We start from the raw sequence: 27,771 nt of genomic DNA, 5'->3' as shown, positions 1-27,771 counted from the left end.
GAATAAAATTGATGCAAGTTGTGGTTGTTTTATCAATGTATTCACATATTTGCTAGCGAATGATGGGGAAAGTCTATCCCCTTATACACCAGCTAAATAAGTAGTATTTTCCAAAACATCGCATCACTATTCTTCATAAACTCAACACAAAATGTGTACAAACTAAACTGTACTTTTGTATTATGATCAACAACAATTTGCTTCTGCCACCATTCTTGACAACAGACACACTTCCAAGTCAAAAAAGTAAAAGTCAGAAGTGAATTCATTGGTAAATATGACAACATAGCGCCACATGCATCTGTCACTCATATGAGTTCATCTCAAAAACAATATCAATTTAACATGAATTGAATGCATTGTAAGTCCATTTTATGTTTTAAAGGGCACCTATAATGCCCCGTTTACAAGATGCAATATAAGTCTCTGGTGTCCCCAGAATGTGTCTGTGAAGTTTCAGCTCAAAATACCCCACAGATCATTTATTATAGCTTGTCAAATTTGCCCCTATTTGGGTGTGAGCAAAAACATGCCGTTTTTGTGTGCGTCCCTTTAAATGCAAATGCTGCTCAGAGGGCGGAGCTTTAACAGCTCACACTTCCTTTGCTCAACAACAACAACAAAGCTGGAGAATCTCACGCAGCCAAAATGAGGATTGTCAGTACCGGTGTTCAACATTACAGTGTTCAAACCGGAGTCGGACGCTGATGGAGAGACTCAGGAAGAAGTTACAACTTATGGAATGCAACTGGACGTTTCTGAATGGTTAGTGGATAAATTTATGTAGTTGTTATTGAGTTGTTTCAACTCATCGACTAACATGTGCCGTCATGTTAATATTTTGTGCAAATCCAGCGTCGAATTGACCCTTGTTTGTGAAGCAGTCTGGCGTTAATATGACGGCATGGTACCAACACTCTACTACAACACGGCCTCACCCCCTTTGCTGCGTGTTCTCGGGGCAGGGTTTATGTAAATTTTAGGGTTAGTGATGTCACTAACGCAGAAAGAAGCTTGTTGTAGTCCCTATAAGGCGTTTGTTGTAGTCCTTGTAGAAAATATCTCCCTTTGCATTAAACTAACTAACGTAACTTTGCAGACGTTGTTTATGCTCAAACAGCAACGTTACACACTAATTAAAGTTAAAAAAGTGAAATCATAATCAACCACCCCTTCAAAAAGTAAATTAATAAATAAAAATACATGCATACACACATGCATACAGAAAGAAGAAAAAAAAAATACAAAGAAACAAACAATTGAACACTAGCAATAATAACCTATTACAAAATAATGAAATTATTTCTTTCTTTTGAAAACGCACCAACTTTTGAATGGCCATCAATGGAAATGGCAAACCAGAATGGTGTAGTTACAGCATCTGCCAGCAGGTGCTACCTGGACCATGCTAATAAGTCAAACATTAAAATTTTGCTGTAAACAGTAAAAAAGCTTTTGGAGAGCAGCCATCATTTTGCCCATTCAAGTTTGCTGACATATTCTTGGATGGAAGGTTTTGGAGAGAGGCCGTGTGGTTTAAGTTTGCAAAATATCAAAATGACTGAAATCATGTATAGCACTGAGTCTGCTGAGAACTTGTCTCTTGTTAAAGTTAGTGGATATGACACAGCTGTCTGCTGGGAGTGAATGTATTAGATATTCATTCGCATCATTATGAAGACCTTCAATTTCAACACGAGTGTAGATGGCAGATGGTCCTTTCTCACAAAAATTATGCTCTCCTCTTCAGTTCTGTTGACATTGACAAATTCCACCTGCAAATCAGGTCTGGAGACCATTGTTCTGGTCTTCTCTCAAAAATATATTCATATATAACAGAAGTAGGTTGGTACTCCTTACGGAATTCTAAGCATCCGCTCATGGAGTGAGAGATCTATCCATGAGATTTCCAGGGATGAGTTCTAAACTTAGAAGATCCGTTTACAATTCCAGTCAGTGCAATGGCTGACGTGGGGATCGCCTGAGGGGACAAAATGTCTGTCTTATTCTTTGTGTCATCAGCCAAGGTCAAAGTTCAGGTTTATTTATGTAGTAGCGCTCAGTTCATCTATGTGCTGTTTACTCTCGGGCAGCCCTGGACACAGTCACAGTGTGAGATACGGTCAGAGGTACATCGTCTCACCACCGAGGTTATTTGTCCAGTGCAGGTGGTTGTGTCAATCACACTCACTGCAAATAAAGAGAACAGGCTCAAGCTAACAAAGAAGAGAAGACTGGCTATGATTGAGTTTATTTTAAATGACCAGGACTGAAGTGTATGTGAAAGTTTGCTTAGCAGCTTTATGGTTCTTTATTGATTCAACAATTATTTTCCATTAGACTGTGTAAGGTTCTAATCTAAAGTTTAAAAGTTAACCTACTGTATAATTATTTCCCATGTCCATAAATATTTATAAATGCCAAATTCGGATCTGCTTTTCACCAGGGTATGATTAAGATGAAAACACAGCCAAACGTTCTGAAGAAAAGTGCTTACTACAGAGACTAATTTGCAGAGCTGTAGCCTATGTGAACTAACATTCTGTGGGATGGGAATAAGATAGTACAGAAGATGGGGCGAGTTGAAAAGGGATGTTTCAGGGTTGCCCATACATACAGTATGAATAAAATTTTAGCAGTAAACTCATTTTTTACCCATGAACAAAAAATGAAAAATGTAGCTTAATTCTCATTATTTTCATTTCTTAAACAAAATGAAAAAACAAACAAACAACAAAATAGTTATCGTTCCTCTTTTACTTTTTAAGTAGAAAATCTAATTAGGTACTTCAGATAAGTGTTAAGGTTTCAGGGTTCTTTACAGAAACAAAAGATGTTTGTTTGTTTTTTTCTAAGAAAACTATAATATTATTCCCCGGTTTCACAGACAAGGCTTAAGCTAGTCCCAGACTAAAAAGCATGTTTGAGCTGTTTTAACTGAAAGCAACTTGAACTGATATATCTTAAAATATGTCAGTGCCATTGTTTTGTCTCAAGATACACACCAGTAATGTTTTATTTTAATTATTTATTTATTTATTTTTCTAAGGCACGTTTATAAAAGCTACTTAAATGTCCTAATTGAACTAAGGTCTAATCCTGGCTTAATCTAAGCCCTGCCTATGAAACCAGGCCTATAAGTTTGATTTTTTTTTTTTTTTTTTTTTTTTTTAAGTTGTGTAGTTTTTATTTATTTTATTTTATTATGCTTATTAGTAAATCACATCGTTAGCTTAGAGACATGTTAGTGACAACGTCTATTGGAATCAACTGGGGGCAATTTCAATGCACATAAGGGCTTTTCACGCTGCAGCACTTGAACCTGGGTTATCGTCGTTCTAAACACTTATTTTAACCCCGGGTAAAGGAACATTTCACACTTGCAATTTAGAAACGGGGTTAGCACTGCTTTTTACCCAGGGTTATGAAATCCTGCTCCGGAAAAACAGGGTTAGGCACCGTTTTGTCCACCAAAGCGTTTTAGCCAGCTGAAAACGCTAGACGCTCTGCTTAAAATGCCTATCTGTGCAGCGTTTTTTTCTGTTGAGACGCTTTGTCGCTATGATACGGAATACACTGTTACTTATAACTGATTTTGCAGGTAATTTGTTTCAGACTAAAAATGTTGACACAATGTGGAATTACTTGCTATGTATGTTCGGAGACCAGCAATATTCATTTCTCATCCATTTTGTTTCGTTCTCTGTTTGTTGATGTCGCTGTACAGCAAGAATGTTGTGACAGTTGGTCGGTGTTGTATTTGTCCTGCCCCTCCTCCACTCTGATTGGATGGCTGGTTAAAAAGTGACAGTGATGAGTGCAGCGTTTTACTCAAAGTTGAACATTCTTCAACTCGAAGCGACCAGTAAAAAACGCCCAGCTCTCAGCGCTTGAGGGTGAAAAAGACGCTCAGCGCCTCGTTATGCACCTAGCGTTTTAAAAACGCGGTGTTCCCATTGAAAACAATTGAAAAAGTATGCTAGCAGCTGGAAAAAATGCTTTGGTGGACACACGGCCTTAAACCCGCATTGAGGTGCCAAACTTGTGCAGTGTGAAATGACACGGTGTTAGAATGTTATGACTAGATGCTTAGCAACGACATTGTATATAAACAGTAAATTCAGAGTGTTTGAGAGGAAAAATGACAAATGCTGACAGAAAAATGCTACAATTTGAGTGAAGAAGAGACCATTCAATATAAACTCAGCAGTACAATCGGCAATACAAGGCTATGCAATGCTAAAGCTATGCAAACAGGTTGTGTGCTGCGTTTATTCAATCAATGATACTGACACCGCAAATATGCAAATAAGAACTGTAACCCAGGGTTTAGGAATGTACAATGAGAAATGTCAGCTTAAAACCCAGGATTAATTGTTAACCCCGGGAAAATTATGAGCAATGTGAAATGTGAAGCATGATAACCCAGGATTCCATTTACCCGGGGTTTTAATGACCCAGGGTTAAAAGCCCTATAGAAATGTAAAAAGCTGCTACATGATTAAACAAGCTAAAACCTGGTGAGCTGCCTTGTTCTCTGTTGCCTATATAGGACACTTCCTCAGAAGTGACTGATTTGGAATGTTCTACAAAGGCAGCAAGCCTTTGTAGAGTTCCAAATTGGTCACATATGAGGTTTTGTGTTTGATCATCTAAAAAAAACTAAAGCAGATGCAGGCCAACAACTCCTTGTTTTTTTACTTTTACTTTATTTTTGTTGCAGAGGAGAGGCGTAATGAAAGGCGAGGGGTAAATGCCTGTCCTCTATACACTGCTGGAGGTGCTATGTGGAGGAGACACATGCTGACACAAGCTGCCTGCCACAGAGACACACTGAGCCCGGTCTGTTCAGCAGCGGATGGGCACCTCAGTTGGGTGCCTGATTAGAAATATGGTTAATTTTCAGCAAAATCTGGCTCCCTCCTAGACAGCTAAAACAGAGCTAACACACAGTAGTGGGATGACATCAACAGTTTGAGTTTTACTTGTGTAGAATGTACATTCATGGACATATGGGAAGGTGCTGAAGTACAGGTGCAGGAGTCAATGTTCGGTCACTGTCAGAAGGCAAAGATTTCAGAAACTTTGAGAATGCACAAAATTATGGTACAAATGAAAAAGATATGCTAACCAAACAAATATAGGTACTTCAAAAGCATTGCTAGCATATTACATCATTCTGCTCCTCTTGAGATGTATGACTAATGTCAGATTAAATGTGTATGTTTTAAAGTAAATGTGTATAGCCGATCAGAAAAACGTTTTGCACATTCATTCTTGCTGACATCAGGTTGGATGATATGTCTTTGGAGGAGATATATCATCAGCAAAACAGCTGGAATCACTTACAGCACCTTTAACCTTGAAAATAATGTATTTCTGCAACTTTTAATAGAGATAGCGAGAAAAGGAGAAAGAGGGGGAAATGGGATTTGGAAAGAATGCAATAAAATGCTGCTCTTTTTACCTTTCTATTCAACAAAGAATCCTGAAAAAAAACACACACAAATATATCCACAAAATAAGCAGCACAACTTTTTTCAACATTGATAATATAATAAAAAATTTTGGTAACACTTTAGAATACTACACAGGAACAAATGAGTAACACACTATTAACACTCTAGTAGCTACTATTAAGAAACTCTGATTAACAAATTAGTAAGTAATAGCGCTTAGTAGAATGAGGTAGTTCACTATTAGCTGATCAATAACTATATTTTTTTTTTCATACCTCCCAGAGGACTACTAAGAACTAAATACAGGTTAATAATTAACATGATTAATGCATAATATCTAATTAATTCTAAAGTGAAGATTGTGGTAACTCACTAGTAATACCAAATTCCTCAGAAGGAATTACTAATTATTTGGATCAGTATTCTAAAGTGAAAAGCATGATAACTGCATAGTAATGACTCAAGTCATTGTAAGCTTTTGGATAGTAATTCTTTCAGATGGATTTAGTAACACTTGAGTCATTACTAATGGGTTACCATGAACTTCACTTTAGAATACTGATCCAAATAATTAGAAACTTCTTTAGAAGGATGTAGCAATGACTTGAGTCATTACTATAAAAAAACCTTAAAAACCTCAAAATTTTACAATGACTTCAGCCAATATTAAGGAGTTATCATGCTTTTCACTCTAGAATACTGATTCAAATAATTAGTAATTCCTTCTTCACTTTAGAATTAATTATGCATTTTTTACATTAATTATGAACCTGTCAACCCAGTATTATTGATTAATAGTGAACTATCTCTTTCAACTGAGCACTATTACTTAGTAAATCGTTAATCAGAGTATCTTGTTAGTTAATAACAGTTACTAGAATGTTAATAGTGCGTTACTCATTTGTTACTTGTGCGAGAGGTCCCGGGTTCAAATCCCGGACGAGCCCCCAAGGTAAGGAGGTTGGGTTAGGGTAGGGTTTTATTCATTAATGACAGAACATTAATCTAAAATGTTACCGAAATGTTTCTTGGGAATCAAATAGAAGCATAATAGAATGAATTCTGAAGGAACTTGTGCCACATTTAAAATTCTTACCAAACCCAAGAGTTTGAATGATAGTGTTGTAGGACATGTTGCATTGTTGGGTTAGCACCTGATGATTGAATCAATGTCAACTGTTGATGTCAGCTGCTGAAAGTTTCACATTTGTGACCATCTGCTGCCCATCATAAAAAGCGCCAACCTTGAGTCTGGCAGAACACCTAGAGCAAAGAGCCAGAACAGAGTCACCTTAAAGGGATAGTCCACCTAAAGGAATAGTCTGTCATTATTTACTCACCCTCATGTCATTATTTTATATTGGGACAAAAAAGGAGAAGTTTTGAAGACTTTTTACGCTACTCTTCAACATACAACACAACGAAAATGTTCCATGGATTTTAAAGACTCTTCGTGGAACTATTGATTCCAATAAAGACCATTTTTAGGAGAGTACAAATCAAATATGGACATCAAATGGTACTATATTTAAACCTGCAACTGAGAAGATTTCTTGTTAATAACAACCCAAATCTAAGTCTTTTCTACACAAAAAGCTATTGTTTCAGCAGACTAGGAAAATAGCATAAAATTGTATAGGTTACTTTTATGGTGGTTTTTAGGGTGGCTTGACAAGTATGGAACTATAGATATTCTCCAAAATCTCTGCTTTTGTGTTTTATAAAACAACAGCACACAAGTTTGGCCAACACGACATGAGGGAGAGTAAATAATGACTGAATTTTCATTGTTGGCTGAACTATTCCTCTAATCACCCACAGCAGAGATCTGTGAATGCAGGAGAAAGGCAAGTAAGAGGTGAAGAGGAAAGGAGAAAAGGGCTGAGAAGCGTCTGGTCGCAGACATGATTCCCCAGCTTTTCTTAATTACATTGTGCAGTACAACGTGAAAAGGTGTCAGATAGCCAGAGAAGCAGATCTGTCCTAATGAATGAAAACAGATGGACTGGACTGCAAGTTGCAGAGACTGCCAAGAGATTTGGGGAGGCGTAGAGAAAGAGGGAATACTGAGAGAGAAACATATACAATATGAGAATGAGAATGAGGACGAATAGACAGTAAATGAAATGAGCGAGAAAATAAGAAGGTGGAGGGGAGGGGGGTTGGAATAAAATAGAGAATATGTTCAGTCTCATGAGAATATCCCAACAGAATAAGGAAACGATACCAGATCCCTGAGCCTCTGGGCGAGAGAGTCACCTCAAAAACATGCATTGAAGGAATACAAAGTGATGAAGGTGATGGAGTGGATAAAGGACTAAGGGACGGAGGGTGTGAGTCAGAGAGCGGCAGAAGAAAAGCAGCCCCTGAGAATGAGGGAGGAGTGTGAGCGAGGGGCATCAGTGATGTGAATTAGCTGTAGTTGGGTGACTGCAGGGATTAGGACACCCGGAGAAATGGAGCTGCTGTTTAGATGAGGATATAGTATTTTGACAGCATGATCCTTCATGGCCCAGCTCCTGAAACATGCACACACACACACAGTAGTACTGTTGAATTTCAAGGATTTGCCTGTGTAGATCTGGAGACACGCTCTGCCTGCCCTGTAGTGTTCTTTTACATATTAGTGGTGTTTTCCTTGTGAATGACTCATTCTCATTCACTTTCATGCAATGTCATACACTATATTGCCAAAAGTTTTGGGACGCCTGCCTTTATGTGCACATGAACTTTAATGACACCCCATTCTTAATCCGTAGGGTTTATTATGGAGTTGGCCCACCCTTTGCAGCTATAACAATTTCAACTCTTCTGGGAAGGCTTTCCACAAGGTTTAGGAGTGTGTTTATGGGAATTTTTGACAATTCTTCAAGAAGCGCATTTGTGAGGTCAGGCAGTGATGTTGGATGAGAAGGCTTGGCTCGCAGTCTCTGCTCTAATTCATCCCATTGTTAGTCCATGTCTTTATGGACCTTGCTTTGTGCACTGGTGCACAGTCATGTTGGAACAAGAAAGGACCATCCCCAAACTGTTCCCACAAAGTTGGGAACATGAAATGGTCCAAAATGTCTCAGTATGCTGAAGCATTAAGAGTTCCTTTCACTGGAACTAAGGGGCCAAGCCCAACCCCTGAAAAACAACCCCACACCATAATCCCCCCTCCACCAAACTTTACACTTGGCACAATGCAGTCAGGCAAGTACCGTTCTCCTGGCAACCGCCAAACCCAGACTCGTCCATCAATCCGATGACAGAGAAGCGTGATTCATCACTCCAAAGAACATGTCTCCACTGCTCTAGAGTCCAATGGCGGCGTACTTTACGCCACTGCATCCGACGCTTTGCATTGCACTTAGTGATATAAGGCTTGGATGCAGCTGCTCGGCCATGGAAACCCATTCCGTGAAGCTCTCTACGCACTTTTCTTGAGCTAATTTGAAGGCCACACAAAATTTGGAGGTCTGTAGCTATTGGCTCTGCAGAAAGTTGCCGACTTCTGTGCACTGTGTACCTCAGCATGCGCTGACCCCACTCTGTGATTTTACGTGGCCTACCGCTTCGTGGCTGTGTTGCTGTTGTTCCCAACTAACAGTTGACTGTGGAATATTTAGTAGTGAGAAAATTTCATGAATGGACTTATTGCACAGGTGGCAATCTATCACGGTACCACGCTTGAATTCACTGAGCTCCAGAGAGCGACCCACAAATGTTTGTAGAAGCAGTCTGCATGCCTAGGTGCTTGTTTTTACACACCTGTGGCCATGGAAGTGATTGGAACACCTGAATTCAATGATTTAGAGGGGTGTCCCAATACTTTTGCCAATATAGTGTATGTTTAAAAAAAATAAAAATACAGTACAAAACAGTAATATTGTGAAATATTATTTCAATCATTCATTCAACATCTTCTTTCTACTATTTAAAATATCCATTTAATATCTAAAATTACATTAAATACAAATTTAATATAAAATATTAAGATTATGAAATAATTAAATTACTACATAAAAAGATTACAATTTAAAATAGCTGTTTTTTTAAATGTAATTTATTCCTGTAAGGGCAAAGCTGAATTTTTCAGCCAATTACTCTAGTCTTCAGTGTCACGTGATGAAATCATTTTTATGAAATCATTCTAATAGAAATAGAAATCTATTGCAATATTATAAATGTATTCACTTTTGATCAATTTAATGCATTCTTGCTGAATATTTTTCTGTGTAAGGCCTATAAACCTTCAAACCTTTTAAACTTTTTTTTTTTTCAAATCTTTCAAACAAGCTTTTGTGAAAATAAACATTCAAAGCTTGTCTTGACAAAATTTTCTTTTTTAGTTAAAAATTATAGTCGTACGTGTCTCTTTGAATTCAGTTCATTTCAATTCAATTCACTTCCTTACTGTACGTTCAAATTTGAATTGCAATTCTGTATCCTGTCTGCTGCTTTCAAATTCAGGGTTTAGCTATTCTCAACTCAATTCTGAAGTTCGCACAGCTCTTAAAAGTGTTAAATGAACTTTCAATTAAAACCTTTTGACGTCACAGCTCAGTATAGTCGCTAGTGAAGGGTTTGGGACTGTTTCATGGCTGATTGACTTTTTCGGTTCTTTCACTATTTGCAGGTGTGACAAAAAAACAAAACAAAAACAACAACAACAACAACAACAACAAAAAGCACCCTGGACCGGGGAGATCTATCAAGACTCACTTGTCAGCAGTTAATTCTTCCAGTGCCTAGTAAAACAATGCATGCAGATGCAGCCTAAGTGAAGCTGAGAGCAGGTAAGACAGGTCATTCGCCTCTAGACTGTGCCGCAACCAATCAGTGACTGATTGAAGTGATCTGTGCCTAATGCCACCTTGAACCATCAGAGAAGACTGAACTACAGTAAATGGCCCATTTCCTTCTGAACAGAAGCTCAGATGCAAATCACAGCTCTGAGCTCAATAATCCCATCAGATACTGGGACAAGGAAGAGACAAGGTCTAGGGGAGAGATCACAGACATGCTCATGAATGAATAGCTAAGTGTGGGCCTCATCAAAGTTGGTAAACACATATTTTTGTCCCCATAATGTAGACCTTACCATTTAAAGAATATACAAAAAATTATTAATATTAATCTATTAAGTTTAATTACAATTCATTCTATCAAAATTATAAAATAGTTAGACTGAAAAAATAGTTTTAAAAAAATAATTTATTCCAAACTGCTATATAAAATATAATATCCCTATTATTTAAATAGGGACATATTTAAATCAGGTTATTAAATATTTATTTATTTATGAGTTAATTAATTCATTAAATAGATATATTATATATTATTTATTCTATATTGCCATATGAAGGATCATGACTCTACTATTTATCCATTTAAAAAAATAAATATTAAAATTATAAAAAAATAAATAAATGAATGAATGATATTAGCAAGTTAACAGGTATAAAATGTAATACATTAAATATAGCCATCAAGTATTTTTCTATGCATTTTACTCAGTCGATCACTATAAAAAATGCTGGGTTAAAAACAACCCAAGTTGGGTTGAAAATGGACAAATCCAGCGATTGGATTGTTTTTAACCTACCATTTTTTTAGAGCGATGATGCACCAATCTGACATTCATGAAGTTATTCTGATACTCATAGATACTAAGGTCCTGAGTACTGCAAGTTCTCACTATTGTTCCTAGTAAACCATACAGTGAATTAAAATCAGCAATAACAAACTGGTATTTTACACCAACACCTTCAGTTGTTTTGTTTAGTTTTGTTTTTTTAATAATGGGGCATTTTAGATATATTTAAAAAAATAAATAAAATGGCAGAAGAGGGGGGTATTGGCAGTAATGTGTATGTTGGGTATGAAGTTAGGCCTCTTAGGCGGCACTGCTGATACAGAGACTCCATAGATCCCTTTCTGTGCTTCATTTGCTCAGCTCATTAAATATTGAGCAAGTGGCAGATTTGTGTGATTGCCAATAAAATGGCTCCCTTACACTGTGAAATGCCTGGAAGCATGCAAAACACCACACACACACACACACACACACACACACACACACACACACACACACACACACACACACACACACACACACACACACACACACAAGTATGCAATTATATCCATTCTACCATTATAAGACTCAAGGACTGTATTTTCACATTTAACTTTATCCACTGGTCACAGGCTGTCAGTTTGGTTGGCCAGGCATGGGATTCTCCAGAATCTTCATTATGGCTTGAAAAAATCAACATCGATTGAACAAGTATACAATGTAGCATGTACATGTACGTTTATGAGTTTGTGCATTAAATGTACACATGAGTAGCTTTGCTACTCTGCTTCTAATGAACAATGTTCTGCATGAGGAAGAAATCACGCCATGCAACCTGCATTTTTAATTAAAGTGGCCAGTGAACAAAAATATATAACAATGCATAGAGAAAATATGATAAAATTGCATTTCAAATGACATGTTTAACTTATATAAACAGATCTGATAGATTTCTAATTATAATGCTCTTACTTGAGACTCACGGTTTAGCTGTTGTCTACAGTTTAGCTAATTAATCATTATCACATTTCGAATCTCAAACACAGTTGCACTTTCATGTCATTTACACAGAAGCAGATAAGCCATGTTTGATCCATTATGGGATGTTTAGGTGTTAACGGATTAGTTTTTAGTTTTTTTGTTTGTTTTTTTTTGCATCAGAGGCAAGTCAGTGTGTGTCTTTTCAGACCCTGTGACTCTCTACACACTGCACTTTCCCCATGATGTACACACCCACACCCACCTAAAAAAGCAGCCTTGGTGAGCAGAAGAGGCTTCTTTCAAAAACATTAAACAATTGTAATGTTTCCAAACTTCTGACAGATATTGTATTTATATAAATAAGTTCAATTTTAATAATAATAATAATAAACATTCTCAAATAACAATCAGCATCCATTTTAACCCTCCATCTCTTCACCTCCATACTTTTCTCTACATTATAGCCATGTAACTACACAGAGATTAACAGACAATTTCCTTTTGATTTTTCTTTTCCCTTTAAAATGATTACAGTACACTTTTTTTCCCCAAAGGTAATGACCACTTTCTGCTTTTTTTCCCCCCACCACTTCTCAGCTGTGCAGAAAATAGCTGCACTTATGTGGGCTCTCTGATAGCACTGTACTTAAAAGACTGACCCAAAACACTGGCCGGCCCAGAGGAATGAGATAACACAAATGGTGGTGTGTGGACATCAGATCTTTCACTTTGTACAAGCACAATAATTTCTGCCCATCATCCTCACACACACATTTGTTAAATCTGTCAGTGCTGGACATCTTACAATCATGATACTTGCTTAGTGAAATTTATATTACAGTAGTTGTTTAATGATCTTCAGAAGGTTGTTTGATTTGCAGGAAATTCATAATAAATATATTATAAAATATATAATTGCTATTCAATGTAAAGTCCAAAAAAATGGAACACTAGCTATTAAAGGATTAGTTCACTTTCAAATGAAAATGAGCCCAAGGTTTACTCACCCTCAAGCCATCGTGTATATGACTTTCTTCTTTCTGATGAACATAATCAGATAAATATTAATAGATATCCTGATGCATCCAAGCTTTATAATGGCAGTGAACGGGACCAATGAGTATGAGCTGAAGAAAATGTCTCCATTCACTAGATATTTTACTTCATAACTTGTTTAAATATAGATATTTTTTTTTTTTACACAAACGCATCGCTTCACTTCAGAAGGCCTTTATTAACCCACCAGAGCCGGAGTGTTCGTTTATGATGGATGGATGTGGATGGAGGAACTTTTTTCTTACATTAATGAATTTGGAGTACATTAATGAATTTGGAGTAGTCTAAATGAGCGATCACGTGCCCGAGAATAGAAATTTGCATAAAACACGGGCAAACCATTTCCATATGAGGGCTTTCCTCTCTCAGCAAACATGACACTCCTTAGGAGGCGCTCTTACCAGAGAGCATGCGCAGCAAAATCCTCAAGCAATGCCAAGTGTGCTATCCTCCAAATAAGTTCAAACACAATAAACACTTTTAATACAGACCCAAATTACAGACCTCTGATTAGCAGACACACATGTATCTGCATCTTTATGCAGAGGAAAGACGCAGCTTGAGCTATAATGCCCCTTTTTTTAATCTTTTACTGTATACTGCACAGTATAAGTGTGTGTGTGTGTGTGTGTGTGTGTGTGTGTGTGTGTGTGTGTATTCATTTTTTTCCTCATTAATGTACACACAGCACCCCATATTGACAGAAAAACACAGAATTGTTGACATTTTTGCAGATTTATTAAAAAAGAAAAACTGAAATATCACATGGTCCTAAGTATTCAGACCCTTTGCTGTGACACTCATATATTTAACTCAGGTGCTGTCCATTTCTTCTGATCATCCTTGAGATGGTTCTACACCTTCATTTGAGTCCAGCTGTGTTTGATTATACTGATTGGACTTGATTAGGAAAGCCACACACCTGTCTATATAAGACCTTACAGCTCACAGTGCATGTCAGAGCAAATGAGAATCATGAGGTCAAAAGAACTGCTTGAAGAGCTCAGAGAAAGAATTGTGGCAAGGCACAGATCTGGCCAAGGTTACAAAAAAATTTCTGCTGCACTTAAGGTTCCTAAGAGCACAGTGGCCTCCATAATCCTTAAATGGAAGACGTTTGGGATGACCAGAATCCTTCCTAGAGCTGGCCGTCCGGCCAAACTGAGCTATCGGGGGAGAAGAGCCTTGGTGAGAGAGGTAAAGAAGAACCCAAAGATCACTGTGGCTGAGCTCCAGAGATGCAGTCGGGAGATGGGATAAAGTTGTACAAAGTCAACCATCACTGCAGCCCTCCACCAGTCGGGGCTTTATGGCAGAGTGGCCCGACAGAGATCTCTCCTCAGTGCAAGACACATGAAAGCCCGCATGGAGTTTGCTCAAAAACACCTGAAGGACTCCAAGATGGTGAGAAATTAGATGATACCAAGATAGAACTTATTGGCCTTAATTCTAAGCGGTATGTGTGGAGAAAACCAGGCACTGCTCATCACCTGTCCAATACAGTCCCAACAGTGAAGCATGGTGGTGGCAGCATCATGCTGTGGGGGTGTGTTTCAGCTGCAGGGACAGGACGACTGGTTGCAATCGAGGGAAAGATGAATGCGGCCAAGTACAGGGATATCCTGGACGAAAACCTTCTCCAGAGTGCTCAGGACCTCAGACTGGGCCAAAGGTTTACCTTCCAACAAGACAATGACCCTAAGCACACAGCTAAAATAACGAAGGATTGGCTTCACAACAACTCTGTTACTGTTCTTGAATGGCCCAGCCAGAGCCCTGACTTAAACCCAATTGAGCATCTCTGGAGAGACCTAAAAATGGCTGTCCACCAACGTTTACCATCCAACCTGACAGAACTGGAGAGGATCTGCAAGGAGGAATGGCAGAGGATCCCCAAATCCAGGTGTGAAAAACTTGTTGCATCTTTCCCAAAAAGACTCATGGCTGTATTAGATCAAAAGGGTGCTTCTACTAAATACTGAGCAAAGGGTCTGAAGACTCAGGACCATGTGATATTTAAGTTTTTCTTTTTTAATAAATGTCAACAATTCTGTGTTTTTCTGTCAATATGGGGTGCTGTGTGTACATTAATGAGGAAAAAAATTAACTTAAATGATTTTAGCAAATGGCTGCAATATAACAAAGAGTGAAAAATTTAAGGGGTCTGAATACTTTCCGTACCCACTGTATGTATATGTGTGTAATATATATATATATATAATGTGTGTGTGTGTGTATATATAATGATGTCATATAAAGTCCCTGTAAAGTCATTTTAAAGTATGCGTTCTGAGTTTGTCACACCGCAGAAAAATGTGTTATTAACCACCCAGCCAAATTTGAATGATTAAAAAAATCTGAAAGTAAATGAAATAAGTCATCAAAATCTCGAAAAAATAGGCAGCGCTCTCTGCTCTCAAACGCTGGAGGCGTGTCCGCTGTCAGCGCTGAAACCACACCCACTTGCAAGAGCTGCCGTCTCATCTACTGACTTGTCTAATGAGTCAAACGTACTGATGCATATAAAAAGTTTCACGTTAGAGGGTTGCAAATTTTAGTAGAGTTACTGTGGACTACCTACTTTTTATAACATAAGCACACACGGCAACTTACACTCATTGGTGGGCACGTACTGCCGACTGTTGTCGAGTCGACAGATGACGGCGCCGCGAGAAGGGAGGATGAAGGCTGGGAGGGAGAGACTCTGTCCGGCTCCATATCATATCATCGGTTGAACGATCACTTTAGAATCCTTCATATCATCGTTTTAGGAAATTTAAATATGGAGACCGAGCTGTATTGTATATAACCACCATGTAATATGCATTTGCGTGACGAAGGCATTACTAGATAAATGTGCAAAGGGCTGTATAAGTTCACTACAGTGAACTGCTGTAGCGTTTGGGGCGGAGCCACGCTCAGTGCGTCATCAACAGTTATATAGTGTTAGGGGCGGGGCTATGCTCGGGGGCCCAAGTGCGTCATCAGACCCCCGTTTTAACTCCGCCCAAAAAATCCTGAACAGAGACTTGGTGAAAAACTGTTTAACGCTCTAACTTGACATTTAAGCATTACACAATTCTGAGTCTTTGTAATGTGTTTCAGCAATACATTTTTAAAGTGTTTAGAAAGAATTCTCAGAATTGACTTTACAGGGACTTTAAGATGAAATTTGTATAAAATGTAATCTTAACAGATTTATAAGACCAGCTAAAGTGAGTGATTTTTGCGTATGTAGTTTCAGCTGTTCCTACATTTTTTTTTCACAAATTTAGAATAAAATTTAGAACAAAAGTTATTGATGAATCATGATTTGTTCATGAAAATGTTCATACGAAGATTTCACGCATAAAAAAATCCATGTATACGCATGGTTAGTGAAAGAGGCCCAATGTCTAGTTTAATAGTTTTGTCATCTCTCTCTCTCTCGCTCTCTCTCTCTGTGTGTCTCTTGTGCAGGGATCTTATGACAGCACTGGGAAATAACTCTCTGACCAGTGTCTTGTTCCAGCTCCAATTTGCCATTCAAGAGCATTTGAAAGAGACGGCCATTGTTCCTGTGATTGATAGGATGGCCTCATGTTGGAATGTGAATGAAGACGAAAAGCTACAAATACGTCAAACCACCACACGAGGATCAAAGTGCCTGTCTGAATAAAACACCACAAGAGACAAAGCATTTGTTTTTGTTTTAAATTACACAATTATATGTTTGGTTTGAGAATATAAAACATACCTAATATTCAGAAAGCTGCAATAGAGGGGAACATTTTCTACGAATTAGAAGCTAAATTACTGACACAATGCTATCATATGCAAATGTATTAATATACAAAATTAATAATAAAATATAATATCAGATCATCAGACAATATACCAAACAAACAGCAATACTACTACTACTACTAATAATAATAGAAAATATATTGCTGTTGAAAATGTTTAATTAATTATTATTATTGTTTTTATTATTAAAATACAGTTATTTCTATTTTATCAGAATCCAAATCAGAACAAGTAAAAATATAATGCAGATGAATAAATTACATCAAAATTTTGAATTACACTAAATATGCAATATATTATTATACAATACAATATTATCATATTATGATCCAGATGTTGATATAATGTCTCAATTTTTCTGATGATTCCAATCCTTAAATTTATGATGCCTTTTTGGAGCATGACACTAAGACTATTACTGTATGTAAAAGAGCTGCATGACGTTGACAACTATCCAAAAAAATTAAATAAATAAATAGAAATAAAAAACTGCCCTTGTGTTCCACAGTAAAATGCAGGTTTAATTCATTTTTGAGGTGAACTATTCTTTGAAGCTTTACTTTTATCAAGAGAGAGTTTTTTATATGGTCAGGTCTGTCGTTCCACAACATTCACAGTTGGTGTTCATATTTTCTGTAAAGCTCCTTAAATACCCAGTGTGTCATGAGAGCAGAGGGTGGAAATGAGTGAGCCATTCTGTACTTTAATTAGTTCTACACTGATCAACTCCAACTCCACCAAGTCTCCATTCAGCATGACTCCCGCTGCAGAACACTGGGAAATGAACACAGCACAAGCTTTTGAGTGGTTCCTGGAGGAGATTTTAAAAGAAAGGTATTCAGAATTTCACATATTTTAGCTCTGGTGGGGAGACCAGGGCTAGTTGTTACACTTTGTCTTCAGTCACATCCTAAATAAGAATACAGTCGGTTTATACACAGTAAAATCCCCAGAGTTAAATCAGCTCTGCTCAGAGTACATATGGTCCCTCTCTAAATAGTGTTAAAATAACACTGAAGCAGAGTTAAAGTTTATGAGATAATTAAACAATTAATAAGGCTGTGACTGAAGTCAGTTGTAGTTCTTGTGTTTCTCTTTTGTTCAGTGATTCTGCTTGTTAACAGCAGGTGTTCATCACTAATGCACAATAATCACTTAATTAATTGTTTAATTATCTCATAAACTTTAACTCTGATTCAGTGTTATTTTAACACTATTTAGAGAGGGACCATATGTACTCTAAGCAGAACTGATTTAACTCTGGAGATTTTGCTGTGTATATGTTGACCTTTCAGAATTATAAATTGTGATATTGAAAGCCTTCCAATAAACAGCCTATTGTGGGCAAATTTAAACAGTGAAACAATTATAAAACATGAATTAAACAGCAAGTGAAAGGTAACATAAAAGTATCAATCTATGTTTTCCCATCAGAAATATAATAACAACAACATACACAAAACGTGACAACTTACTTCAACCTGAAATATATAGAAATAGCCCTGCCCAGTTGATTCTTACCTGAATGTGTCAATATGGATCTCCTTACTTGTTTATCCAACTGATATTATATATAACAATTGTGATACTGGATAAAGATTTGACTCAAAACCTTATAATTACTGAGATACAGCCCTTGTGACAACTAGCCCCAGTCAAGTTACCTTTCATTTATATAGTGCTTTTTAAATACAGATTGTTTCAAAGCAGCTTTACAGTGATAACAGGAAAATAATGCAACAAAGTTTGTTTTGGCTGTACAGCAGCTCTAGAAGAAACAGTGTCACTGTCCAGCTTAAGTAAATTCAGTGTTGATTCATTTCCATTGTAAAAAGTTATTAACTTAGTTAATTTATCTACACAGTGTAAAACAGTGATGGCATCGTCCAACTCAGTTCAGTTCTCATACAATGGTGTCTCAATGCAGGCAGATCAATAATATTGTTGAATAAAAAGTGTCCCAGTCATAATCTTATTCAATTTTGATATGAAAGGATAGAATGTAAACACATATATCCCTCAGCAAAGTCACAAAGCACAATGTCTCTCATTGAAGTAGCTGAATAAAGCAATGTACACAGGAGTTTCACCTCAGCCATGCCTTCAGCAGTGTATTGTTTGCCCAAATCCAGCTGTCTTATCTTTAATAAATACCTTTGCACTAACTTCTCTGTAAGCTAGAGAGACACAGCTGAAGTATAAACACTGTGAGGTGGTTTGAGGAAAGACATTAGCAAATATGATTTTTCCATGCAAAGGTCTCAAAATATAAAGTCCTAAAATATAAAGCCAGCTATGAATAATAGTAATAAAAAACTCACTTGTGTTTTTTATTACTATTTGCAAGTAATATAATAATCAATATTTTTACCAATACAAAATAATTTGCTAAAATAATTAAATAATTACAAATTATTTATTCATAAACAGTAAAATAATTATTATTCAAATCATGGCAAATTATTAACATAATATCTGGAAGATATTTGCCTTTTGTGTCAACAGTTAATGTTTTGAATCAGTTTTACAGTAATGTTTGATGTATAAACTGTAAAAAAATGGTTACAAAACAGTCTTAGTGAAGCAAAGGCAGTTCAGTAAAGCTAACTGCTCTGCTCTGAATATGACATGGACTTTGCTGGTCATCTTCCTCTGCATCTTGAACAGTGGTGAGACTGAGACCTCTCTTTGAAGCTGTTTAATCCTGTGGCTTCATCAGTGAAACACTCATTAGCTGCTCCTGTGGTGACACCACCATCAGGAGGTGTTCAAGTCAAGTCAAAATTATTAATAAATGATCTATAGCACTTTTACATTTGTTTTAATTTATTTATTAAAACTGTTTTACATTTATTTAATTGGTTTAAGGATACGTTTACACGACAGCAATGTACTAAAAAAGAAATGTTTTTTCTTCGTGTTTATCACGTAAAGACAACAATGTTGCCAAAACAATCCCCATTCACATGGATCAGCAAAAACGACTAAACACGCTGTATTATGCTGCCAGGCCAGTAGTTGGCGATGTCACTTTGTAAAGAAACACTAATAATAATAATAATAATAATAATAATAATAATTATTCCTTACATTTATATATTGCTTTTCTGGGCACTCAAAGTGCTTTACATATTGAAGGGGGAATCTCCTCAACCACCACCAATGTGCAGCATCCACCTGGATGATGCGACGGCAGCCATATTGCACCAGAATGACCACCACACACCAGCTTATTGGTGGAGAGGAGACAGAGTGATGAAGCCAATCAGTATATGGGGATGATTAGGAGGCCATGATGGACAGAAGCCAATAGGCAAATTTGGGATTTTTAATGACCACAGAGAGTCAGGACCTCAGTTTAACATCTCATCCGAAGGACGGTGCTTTTTGACAGTATAGTGTCCCCATCACTATACTGGGGCGTTAGGACCCACACAGACCACAGGGTGAGCACCCCCTGCTGGCCTCACTAACACCTCCTTCAGCAGCAACCTAGTTTTCCCAGGAGGAAATGCACCTATGCACCTATAGACTGAACACGTAATACGCATGCACATGCATTTTTACACATTCATGTTTTGTTGTTTACACAGAGACAATACCTGTATGGTTTTCAAAAACTTGCACTTTGTTTTCAAAAGCTTGAGTTTTCAGGTCCCCAAAATGCTGTTGTCTCATAAATGAATGGCCAAAGCATATAAAAAATGTTCCATTTTTAGTTGAAAATGGTATTGTAAACACATAATATATATTGAGACTGTTTTCTGTTAGTCTTTGTTCAGTTCTGGTCCATGTACGGTAGTTGTTTTGTTCGTGTTTTTATTCGAGTATTTTGTCTTTTTTAGTTTGTTGTTAAATAAACACTGCGATTAGGTCCTTCTATTGCTCTTCCTTTGCTGCAACCATTGGTGACAATATCCAACTTTATATAAAGAACTGAGCGATTATAACTTTTAATATATTGCTGCACTGTAAAAAATACAAAGTTGAAAAATGAAGCAACCAGCTGCAGAGCATTTTTGATTTTTCTCAACTTTAGTAGTTGTGCCAACTCATTTTTGAAAGTTATACTGGTTGTTCACAAAAAACAGTTAAACCAGCCTTCCTCTACTCTACATTGAGTATTTTTGTTAACAGTTAAATAAGAGGTTGAATAAAGAGCCTGGTCTCATTAGAAAAATTTTCGTGAGTCGCAAAATACATACCAATACGTATATATCACTGCAGTTTCAATGTGAAATGTCCACTGAGTGGCACTAAAAGCATTATTTTATTTTATTTTTTTGCCGGAACAGATAAACGTGAATATATTATGTTTTTATGACATTGGTTTTATATGCAATCATAGCAGTTCTGATTTGAAATTTGTCCAGTAAGTGGTGCTAAATATGTAATGCTCCATTAAGTTTTAAAATATTGCACCACCAACACTACACCTAAACCTACCTGATAGTGTCAACAAAAGCAAATGTAACATAAAAAAACATCCATAATCGTGCCGTTTTAGCTTGTTTTGATCTCTCATCTTTGAGCTCTTTTACCGTGACTCGTTTTTCACTGGATTCGTACCCAATGCTTCCTCTTCCCAAGTACAACTCCATACCAGCTGAGCTACCAAACAAGATTGTTATGTCAGAAAAGCGAAACATATGGAGCTGGTTAAGCGATGCAAAATCAAAAATATATTTGTTTTCAAATCATGCACTTTGGTAAAAAGCGTTTTGAAGTCATAACATAATATTGTGCAAGGAGACGTGAAAACAAGTCTTTATTAATCCATAATTTGACCGTGTAATTGTAACTGTGTATGAAAACAATTAAAAGCGCTACTGCCTCTAGTGTTCATTTCTGTTGGAAACTGCTGTGATATGTATGTATTGGTACGTATTTTTGCAACTCGTTCCCACAGGTACATCTTTCCTTGAGACCAAGTTGTGAATAAACTACTGTTCAAACTTCAAGAAACAAATTCACCTTTAAAATAGAGTTGAAGTTGGATAATAGAAAACTTTAAAATAGAGTGTGTCTAACAAATTAGAAATTGGATTTTTTTTACAGTGTGGGAAATAATGATACAACTTCCTTTTCTTTTTGTTGATGATTTTTAAAGACGAGGCTTGTCACAATAGCGTAAATGGACATTGTATTGTCACGATTCTGTCACGATGTATTCTACATTGGTATTCTAAAGCCATATGATATCTTTTTCAGAGGAAAAGACTTTTAACAAAGCAGTTATTTACTGAAAATCACCTTTTTTTTGAAAGCTTGCATAAATAATTATTAATATTTGGTATACACATTATTTTGTATCTAATGGCATTGACTTATGTGATTGTACCTTAGATAAGTGGCACACCAAATTATTGTGAATCATAATGAATTTGTAATCTAAGTGTTCAAGCCCAAACCTGACTGAACTCACGCAAACACGGTCCCATCTCCCTCGAATGTTACCGTCCCTCCTGAGCCAGTGATCAATCTGTAGAAATTCATAGAATTGTTTTTCTTATGAAGATTTGAACACAGCGTCCGCAGCAGCACGTTAGCATCTGAGCACCCAGCAAACGGTTTGAAATGAAAATGAGCTGCCTTGCCAGATTCCTTCCAAGAGTGAAGAAACAAAGGATGGTGAAAAACAAATATTGTGTATCAGTGGGGCGTCGCGATGGGCTGAAGATACCGAAGCAGATTCAATCGTCGGATCAGACAACCTTGTAAAACAAGCGAACTGGAGTAAAGAAAAGCTGAGCGATAGAAAGGGCACTGAGAGCTATAAAAGCACAAATGAGAGTCGTCCCTGTCTCCGCTATCTCAGCAGATACTGCACTGAAAAGACTACATCTACAATGTAACATGCAAAATGAAGTACATAATCAATCACTGAGCACATACAATGCTCAATATACAATGACCTTCAGGGATGAATTTCTAGGATGCTTTGAAGGTACAACCTTGTTTGTCTCATGCATCCTAAATTGTCTTTTAGCCAAATCTTTAAGACATTAACATGAAACCAAAATTAACCCCCTCTTATATATTTCTTAATATTTGTTACTGACCATGTTCTACATTTTATTGAATATTTTATTTCACTCAGGAATACATTACCAATCCAAGTTTGGGGTCAGAAATTTTTTAAAAATATTTTAGAAATCTTAAAAAGCTGCATTTATTTGACCAAAAATATCAGTAATATTGTGAAATATTATTGCATTTTAAAATAACTGTTTTCTATATGTAATATGTAAAATGTAATTTATTCCTGTGATGGCAAAGCTGAATTTTCAGCATCATTATTCCAGTCTTTGGTGTCACATGATCCTTCAGAAATCATCTACACTGAACAAAATTATAAACGCAACACTTTTGTTTTTGCCCCCATTTTTCATGAGCTGAACTCAAAGATCTAAGACTTTTTCTATGTACACAAAAGGCCTATTTCTCTCAAATATTGTTCACAAATCTGTCTAAATCTGTGTTAGTGAGCACTTCTCCTTTGCCGAGATAATCCATCCACCTCACAGGTGTGGCATATTATCAAGATGCTGATTAGACAGCATGATTATAGCACAGGTGTGCCTTAGGCTGGCCACAATAAAAGGCCACTCTAAAATGTGCAGTTTTACTGTATTGGGGGGTCCGAAAACCAGTCAGTATCTGGTGTGACCACCATTTGCCTCACACAGTGCAACACATCTCCTTCACATAGAGTTGATCAGGTTGTTGATTGTGGCCTGTGGAATGTTGGTCCACTCCTCTTCAATGGCTGTGCGAAGTTGCTGGATATTGGCAGGAACTGGAACACGCTGTCATATACGCCGATCCAGAACATCCCAAACATGCTCAATGGGTGACATGTCCGGTGAGTATGCTGGCCATGCAAGAACTGTTTTCAGCTTCCAGGAATTGTGTACAGATTCTTGCAACATGAGGTCACGCATTATCATGCTGCAACATGAGGTGATGGCCGTGGATGAATGGCACAACAATGGGCCTCAGGATCTCGTCACGGTATCTCTGCGCATTTAAAATGCCATCAATAAAATGCACCTGTGTTCATTGTCCATAACATACGCCTGCCCATTCCATAACCTCACCACCACCATGAGCCACTCGATCCACAATGCTGACATCAGCAAACCGCTCACCCACACAACGCCATACACGCTGTCTGCCATCTGCCCAAAAGAGAACACCTGTCCAAAGTGCCAGACGCCATCAAATGTGAACATTTGCCCACTCAAGTTGGTTACGACGACGAACTGCAGTCAGGTCGAGACCCCAATTAGGACAACAAGCATGCAGATGAGCTTCCCTGAGATGGTTTCTGACAGTTTGTGCAGAAATTCTTTGGTTATGCAAACCGATTGTTGCAGCAGCTGTCCAGGTGGCTGGTCTCAGACAATCTTGGAGGTGAAGATGCTGGATGTGGAGGTCTGGGCTGGTGTGGTTACACGTGGTCTGCTGTTGTGAGGCCGGTTTGATATTCTCTGAAACACCTGTGGAGACGGCTTATGGTAGAGAAGTGAAAATTCAATTCACGGGCAACAGCTCTGGTGGACATTCCTGCAGTCAGCATGCCAATTGCACGCTCCCTCAAAACTTGCGACATCTGTGGCATTGTGCTATGTGATAAAACTGCACATTTTAGAGTGGCCTTTTATTGTGGCCAGCCTAAGGCACACCTGTGCAATAATCATGCTGTCTAATCAGCATCTTGATATGCCACACCTGTGAGGTAGATGGATTATCTCGGCAAAGGAGAAATGCTCACTAACACAGATTTAGGCTACGTCCACATGAAGCCGGAGCTTACCCTAAACCGATCTTTTTTTTTCTCGTCTCAAAAAATATCTGCGTCCACACGAAACCACTGAAACGACTCAAAATGATATAGCATACATGCCAGACCATGATGTGGCGCTGTAATTCTGTCACAGAAATGCACTTAAAGTAGCGAAGAAGACTTGAAGTATGCGCATTAACCTTGCGCGCTGAATACAAACTATAGCAAAGCTTAGAAATAACACTTTATTTTGGCTCAGTAGCTTCTGCAGCATGAACGCTAGCATCAAGTGTCTGCTATTGCTGTTGTTGTTGCTGTTTTGTGCTGTTAGCGCCGTCTGACTAGGGTCGACACGTGGGGTGATGACATCATCATTTCAGTAAATATACAAATTGCCCCGTCCACACGAAAACGCAAAGACGCCGTTTTCAAATTTATCCACTCTGGGACCCAGTTTCAAAAAATAGTGGTTTCACCTTTTGAAAACGCCGGATCCGCGTGGACGAAATGCCTATCCGATAAAAAAATTGTGCGTATTCACAGAAACGCATCTCCGCGTGGACGGGGCCTTAGACAGATTTGTGAACAATATTTGAGAGAAATAAGCCTTTTGTGCACATCTTAGATCTTTGAGTTCAGCTCATGAAAAATGGGGGCAAAAACAAAAGTGTTGCATTTAAAATTTTGTTCAGTATAATATGCCGATTTAATGCTCAAGAAACATTTCTTATTATTAATGTTGAAAACAGTTGTGCTGCTTAAAATGAGTCAAAAAATGTTAAGTTACAGTAAAGTAAAGTAAATGTAAAATACCAAACCATTTGACCAACATTTAGTACTAATGGGATAACCTTCCCCAATAAAAATAACTGTTCTTTTGACCTCTTTTGGGAACAGGTACTTCTGTTCATTACTAAAGAGGGGGAAAAAAGCAAAAACAAATTGGTGCCACTGGACAGCTTTGATCCTCAGAACAACAGACAAAAAATATGATATTTTAGAAATTCATCATTAGGATGTGCTTCTGGGACAGTTCATTGACTGGAAGTCTTTAGCAGAGAATAGATCATCCCACGTCCTCACACACAAATCAAACTAACCGCTCTCTACAATATCAATAAAACTTTCCTTTCAACATTCTTTGGCATTCATTGCCTCTGTATATCTTCTAGTGGAACAAACCGGTCTCTAACAAGTCCCTCCAGTCTTTCTGAATGAACCCAATCTCAGAGGGATTCCAGAACTTACATGTGTCTGTTAAACGTTAGAGAAGCTCTTGAAATTGTCTTACTCACTGGCTAACATTTTATTTGTCTGCTCTTTTCAGGCCAGAGGATTTCCTCTCACCTTTTCTGTGTCAGAGCACAAGAACAAGAGCCTCTGAATCAATACTCTCGCTCAATGCTGAGAGAACTGATTACATTACATAATGCCTCACCTCAGAGGAACTGAGAACTGTTTTTAGAGCTATGACAGTATCTATCATATGGCATTATAAATGTGTATGCAGGTTGTGATTTTCATACATCCTTCAAAACATGGTAGATATTTCTATCTGCTTTATATAATTTACTGTAGTTTTACTGTATCGAGTCTTTTTTGTAAGCATTACAATGAGATTCTGTTTTTGCTCAGATGCCATACAGTATTTATTCAGTTGTTATGAACAATCTTATCCTTTGGTTTTAGTCCATCAATTTCCTGATAAAAAGAGAAAAAATGTTCATTTAATTTATAGGACATTTAAATCAGTGAATTATCAAGAAAATACAATATTCAATTTAATTTAAAAAAGACTAATATTCTAAAAAAGTTATTTATTTCGATAGTCAACTTTATACATTCTGTACTAACTATACTGTACAGTTGTGGCCAGAATTATTAGCCCCCTTCATAAATATGATCAAAGATGATTCTAAAAATAAATCTGCATTATTTATCCTTTTGATCTTTAATTCATAAAATTAGCAAAAATCTAACCTTTCATTGAAGGAAAAGAATTGAAAGTGGGGGGGAAATAACATTAAGAAATAAATGTTTTTCTCCAAAACACGTTGCCCACAATTATTAGCACCCCTAGAATTTTTTATGAGTAAAATATCTCTGAAGTATATTCCCATTCATATTTAAATTTTTTTAACTCACCGGGGTGATCATGAACATGAAATTGTCCAGCCATGACTTCCTGTTCCACAGGAGTATAAACATGAGGAAACACAAAGGCCAAATTCCCTTAATCATTCATCACAATGGGAAAAAACAAAGAATATAGTTCTGATGTGTAGCAAATGATTGTCGAGCTTCACAAAATAGAAAATGGCTGTAAGAAAATAGCTGAAGCATTGAAAATCCCCATTTCCACCATCAGGGCAATAATTGAGAAGTTCCAATCAACTAAAGATGTTACAAATCTGACTGAAAGAGGACATGCGTCTAAATCATCCTAATGCACAGTGAGGAGGAATGTTTAAGTGGCCAAAGACTCTCCAATGATCACAGCTGGAGAATTGCAGACATTAGTTGAGTCTTGAATCTCAGAAAGCCTAAAAAAAATTATCAAAAGCACCTACATCCCCACAAGTTGTTCGGAAGGGTTTCAAGAAAAATCCTCTGCTCTCATCCAGAAACAATCTCCAGCTTATTCAGTTTTCAGACAAGACTGGAACTTCAGTCTTGAACGGGACCGGCTTCTATGGTCAGATGAAACTAAAACAAGAGCTTCTTGGCAGCAAACCCACCAGATGGTTTTGGTGCACACATGAATAAAAAGTGCCCCATGTCCACGGTTAAATATACTGCTGGATCTTTAATGTTGTGGGCCTATTTTTGTGCTGGAGGTCCTGGACATCTTGTTCAGATACATGGTATCATGGATTCTATCAAATACCAACAGATAAAAAAATCAAAACCTGACCACTTCTGCTAGAAATCTTATATTGGGCTGTGGTTGGATCATCCGTCGGGACAATGATCCAAAACAAACATCAAAACCAACACAGAAATGTGTCACTGAGCACAAAATGAAGCTTCTGACATGGCCATCCCAGTCCCCTGACCTGAACCCTAAAGAGAATGAGTGGAGTGAACTGAAGAGAAGAAGCACCAACATGGAGCTGGAATCTGAAGGATCTGGAGAG

General features: G+C 37.4%; 1 long non-coding RNA gene across 1 annotated transcript in view; it reads right to left on the bottom strand.

Moving 5' to 3' along the window:
• Nucleotides 1-6,388: 6,388 nt before the first annotated feature.
• Nucleotides 6,389-27,771, bottom strand: part of LOC125276726 — a 76,172-nt gene continuing 54,789 nt past the window's right edge. The window contains exon 4 of the long non-coding RNA XR_007186725.1: nucleotides 6,389-6,722. This is a non-coding gene — a long non-coding RNA (uncharacterized LOC125276726). The remainder of the gene's footprint in view (nucleotides 6,723-27,771) is intronic.

Source organism: Megalobrama amblycephala, linkage group LG10 (genome assembly GCF_018812025.1).
Source record: "Megalobrama amblycephala isolate DHTTF-2021 linkage group LG10, ASM1881202v1, whole genome shotgun sequence".
In the NCBI taxonomy this organism is placed as follows: Eukaryota; Metazoa; Chordata; class Actinopteri; order Cypriniformes; family Xenocyprididae; genus Megalobrama; species Megalobrama amblycephala.
Note: the sequence above shows the minus strand (reverse complement) of the source record. Positions and strands in the feature narration are given on the sequence as shown.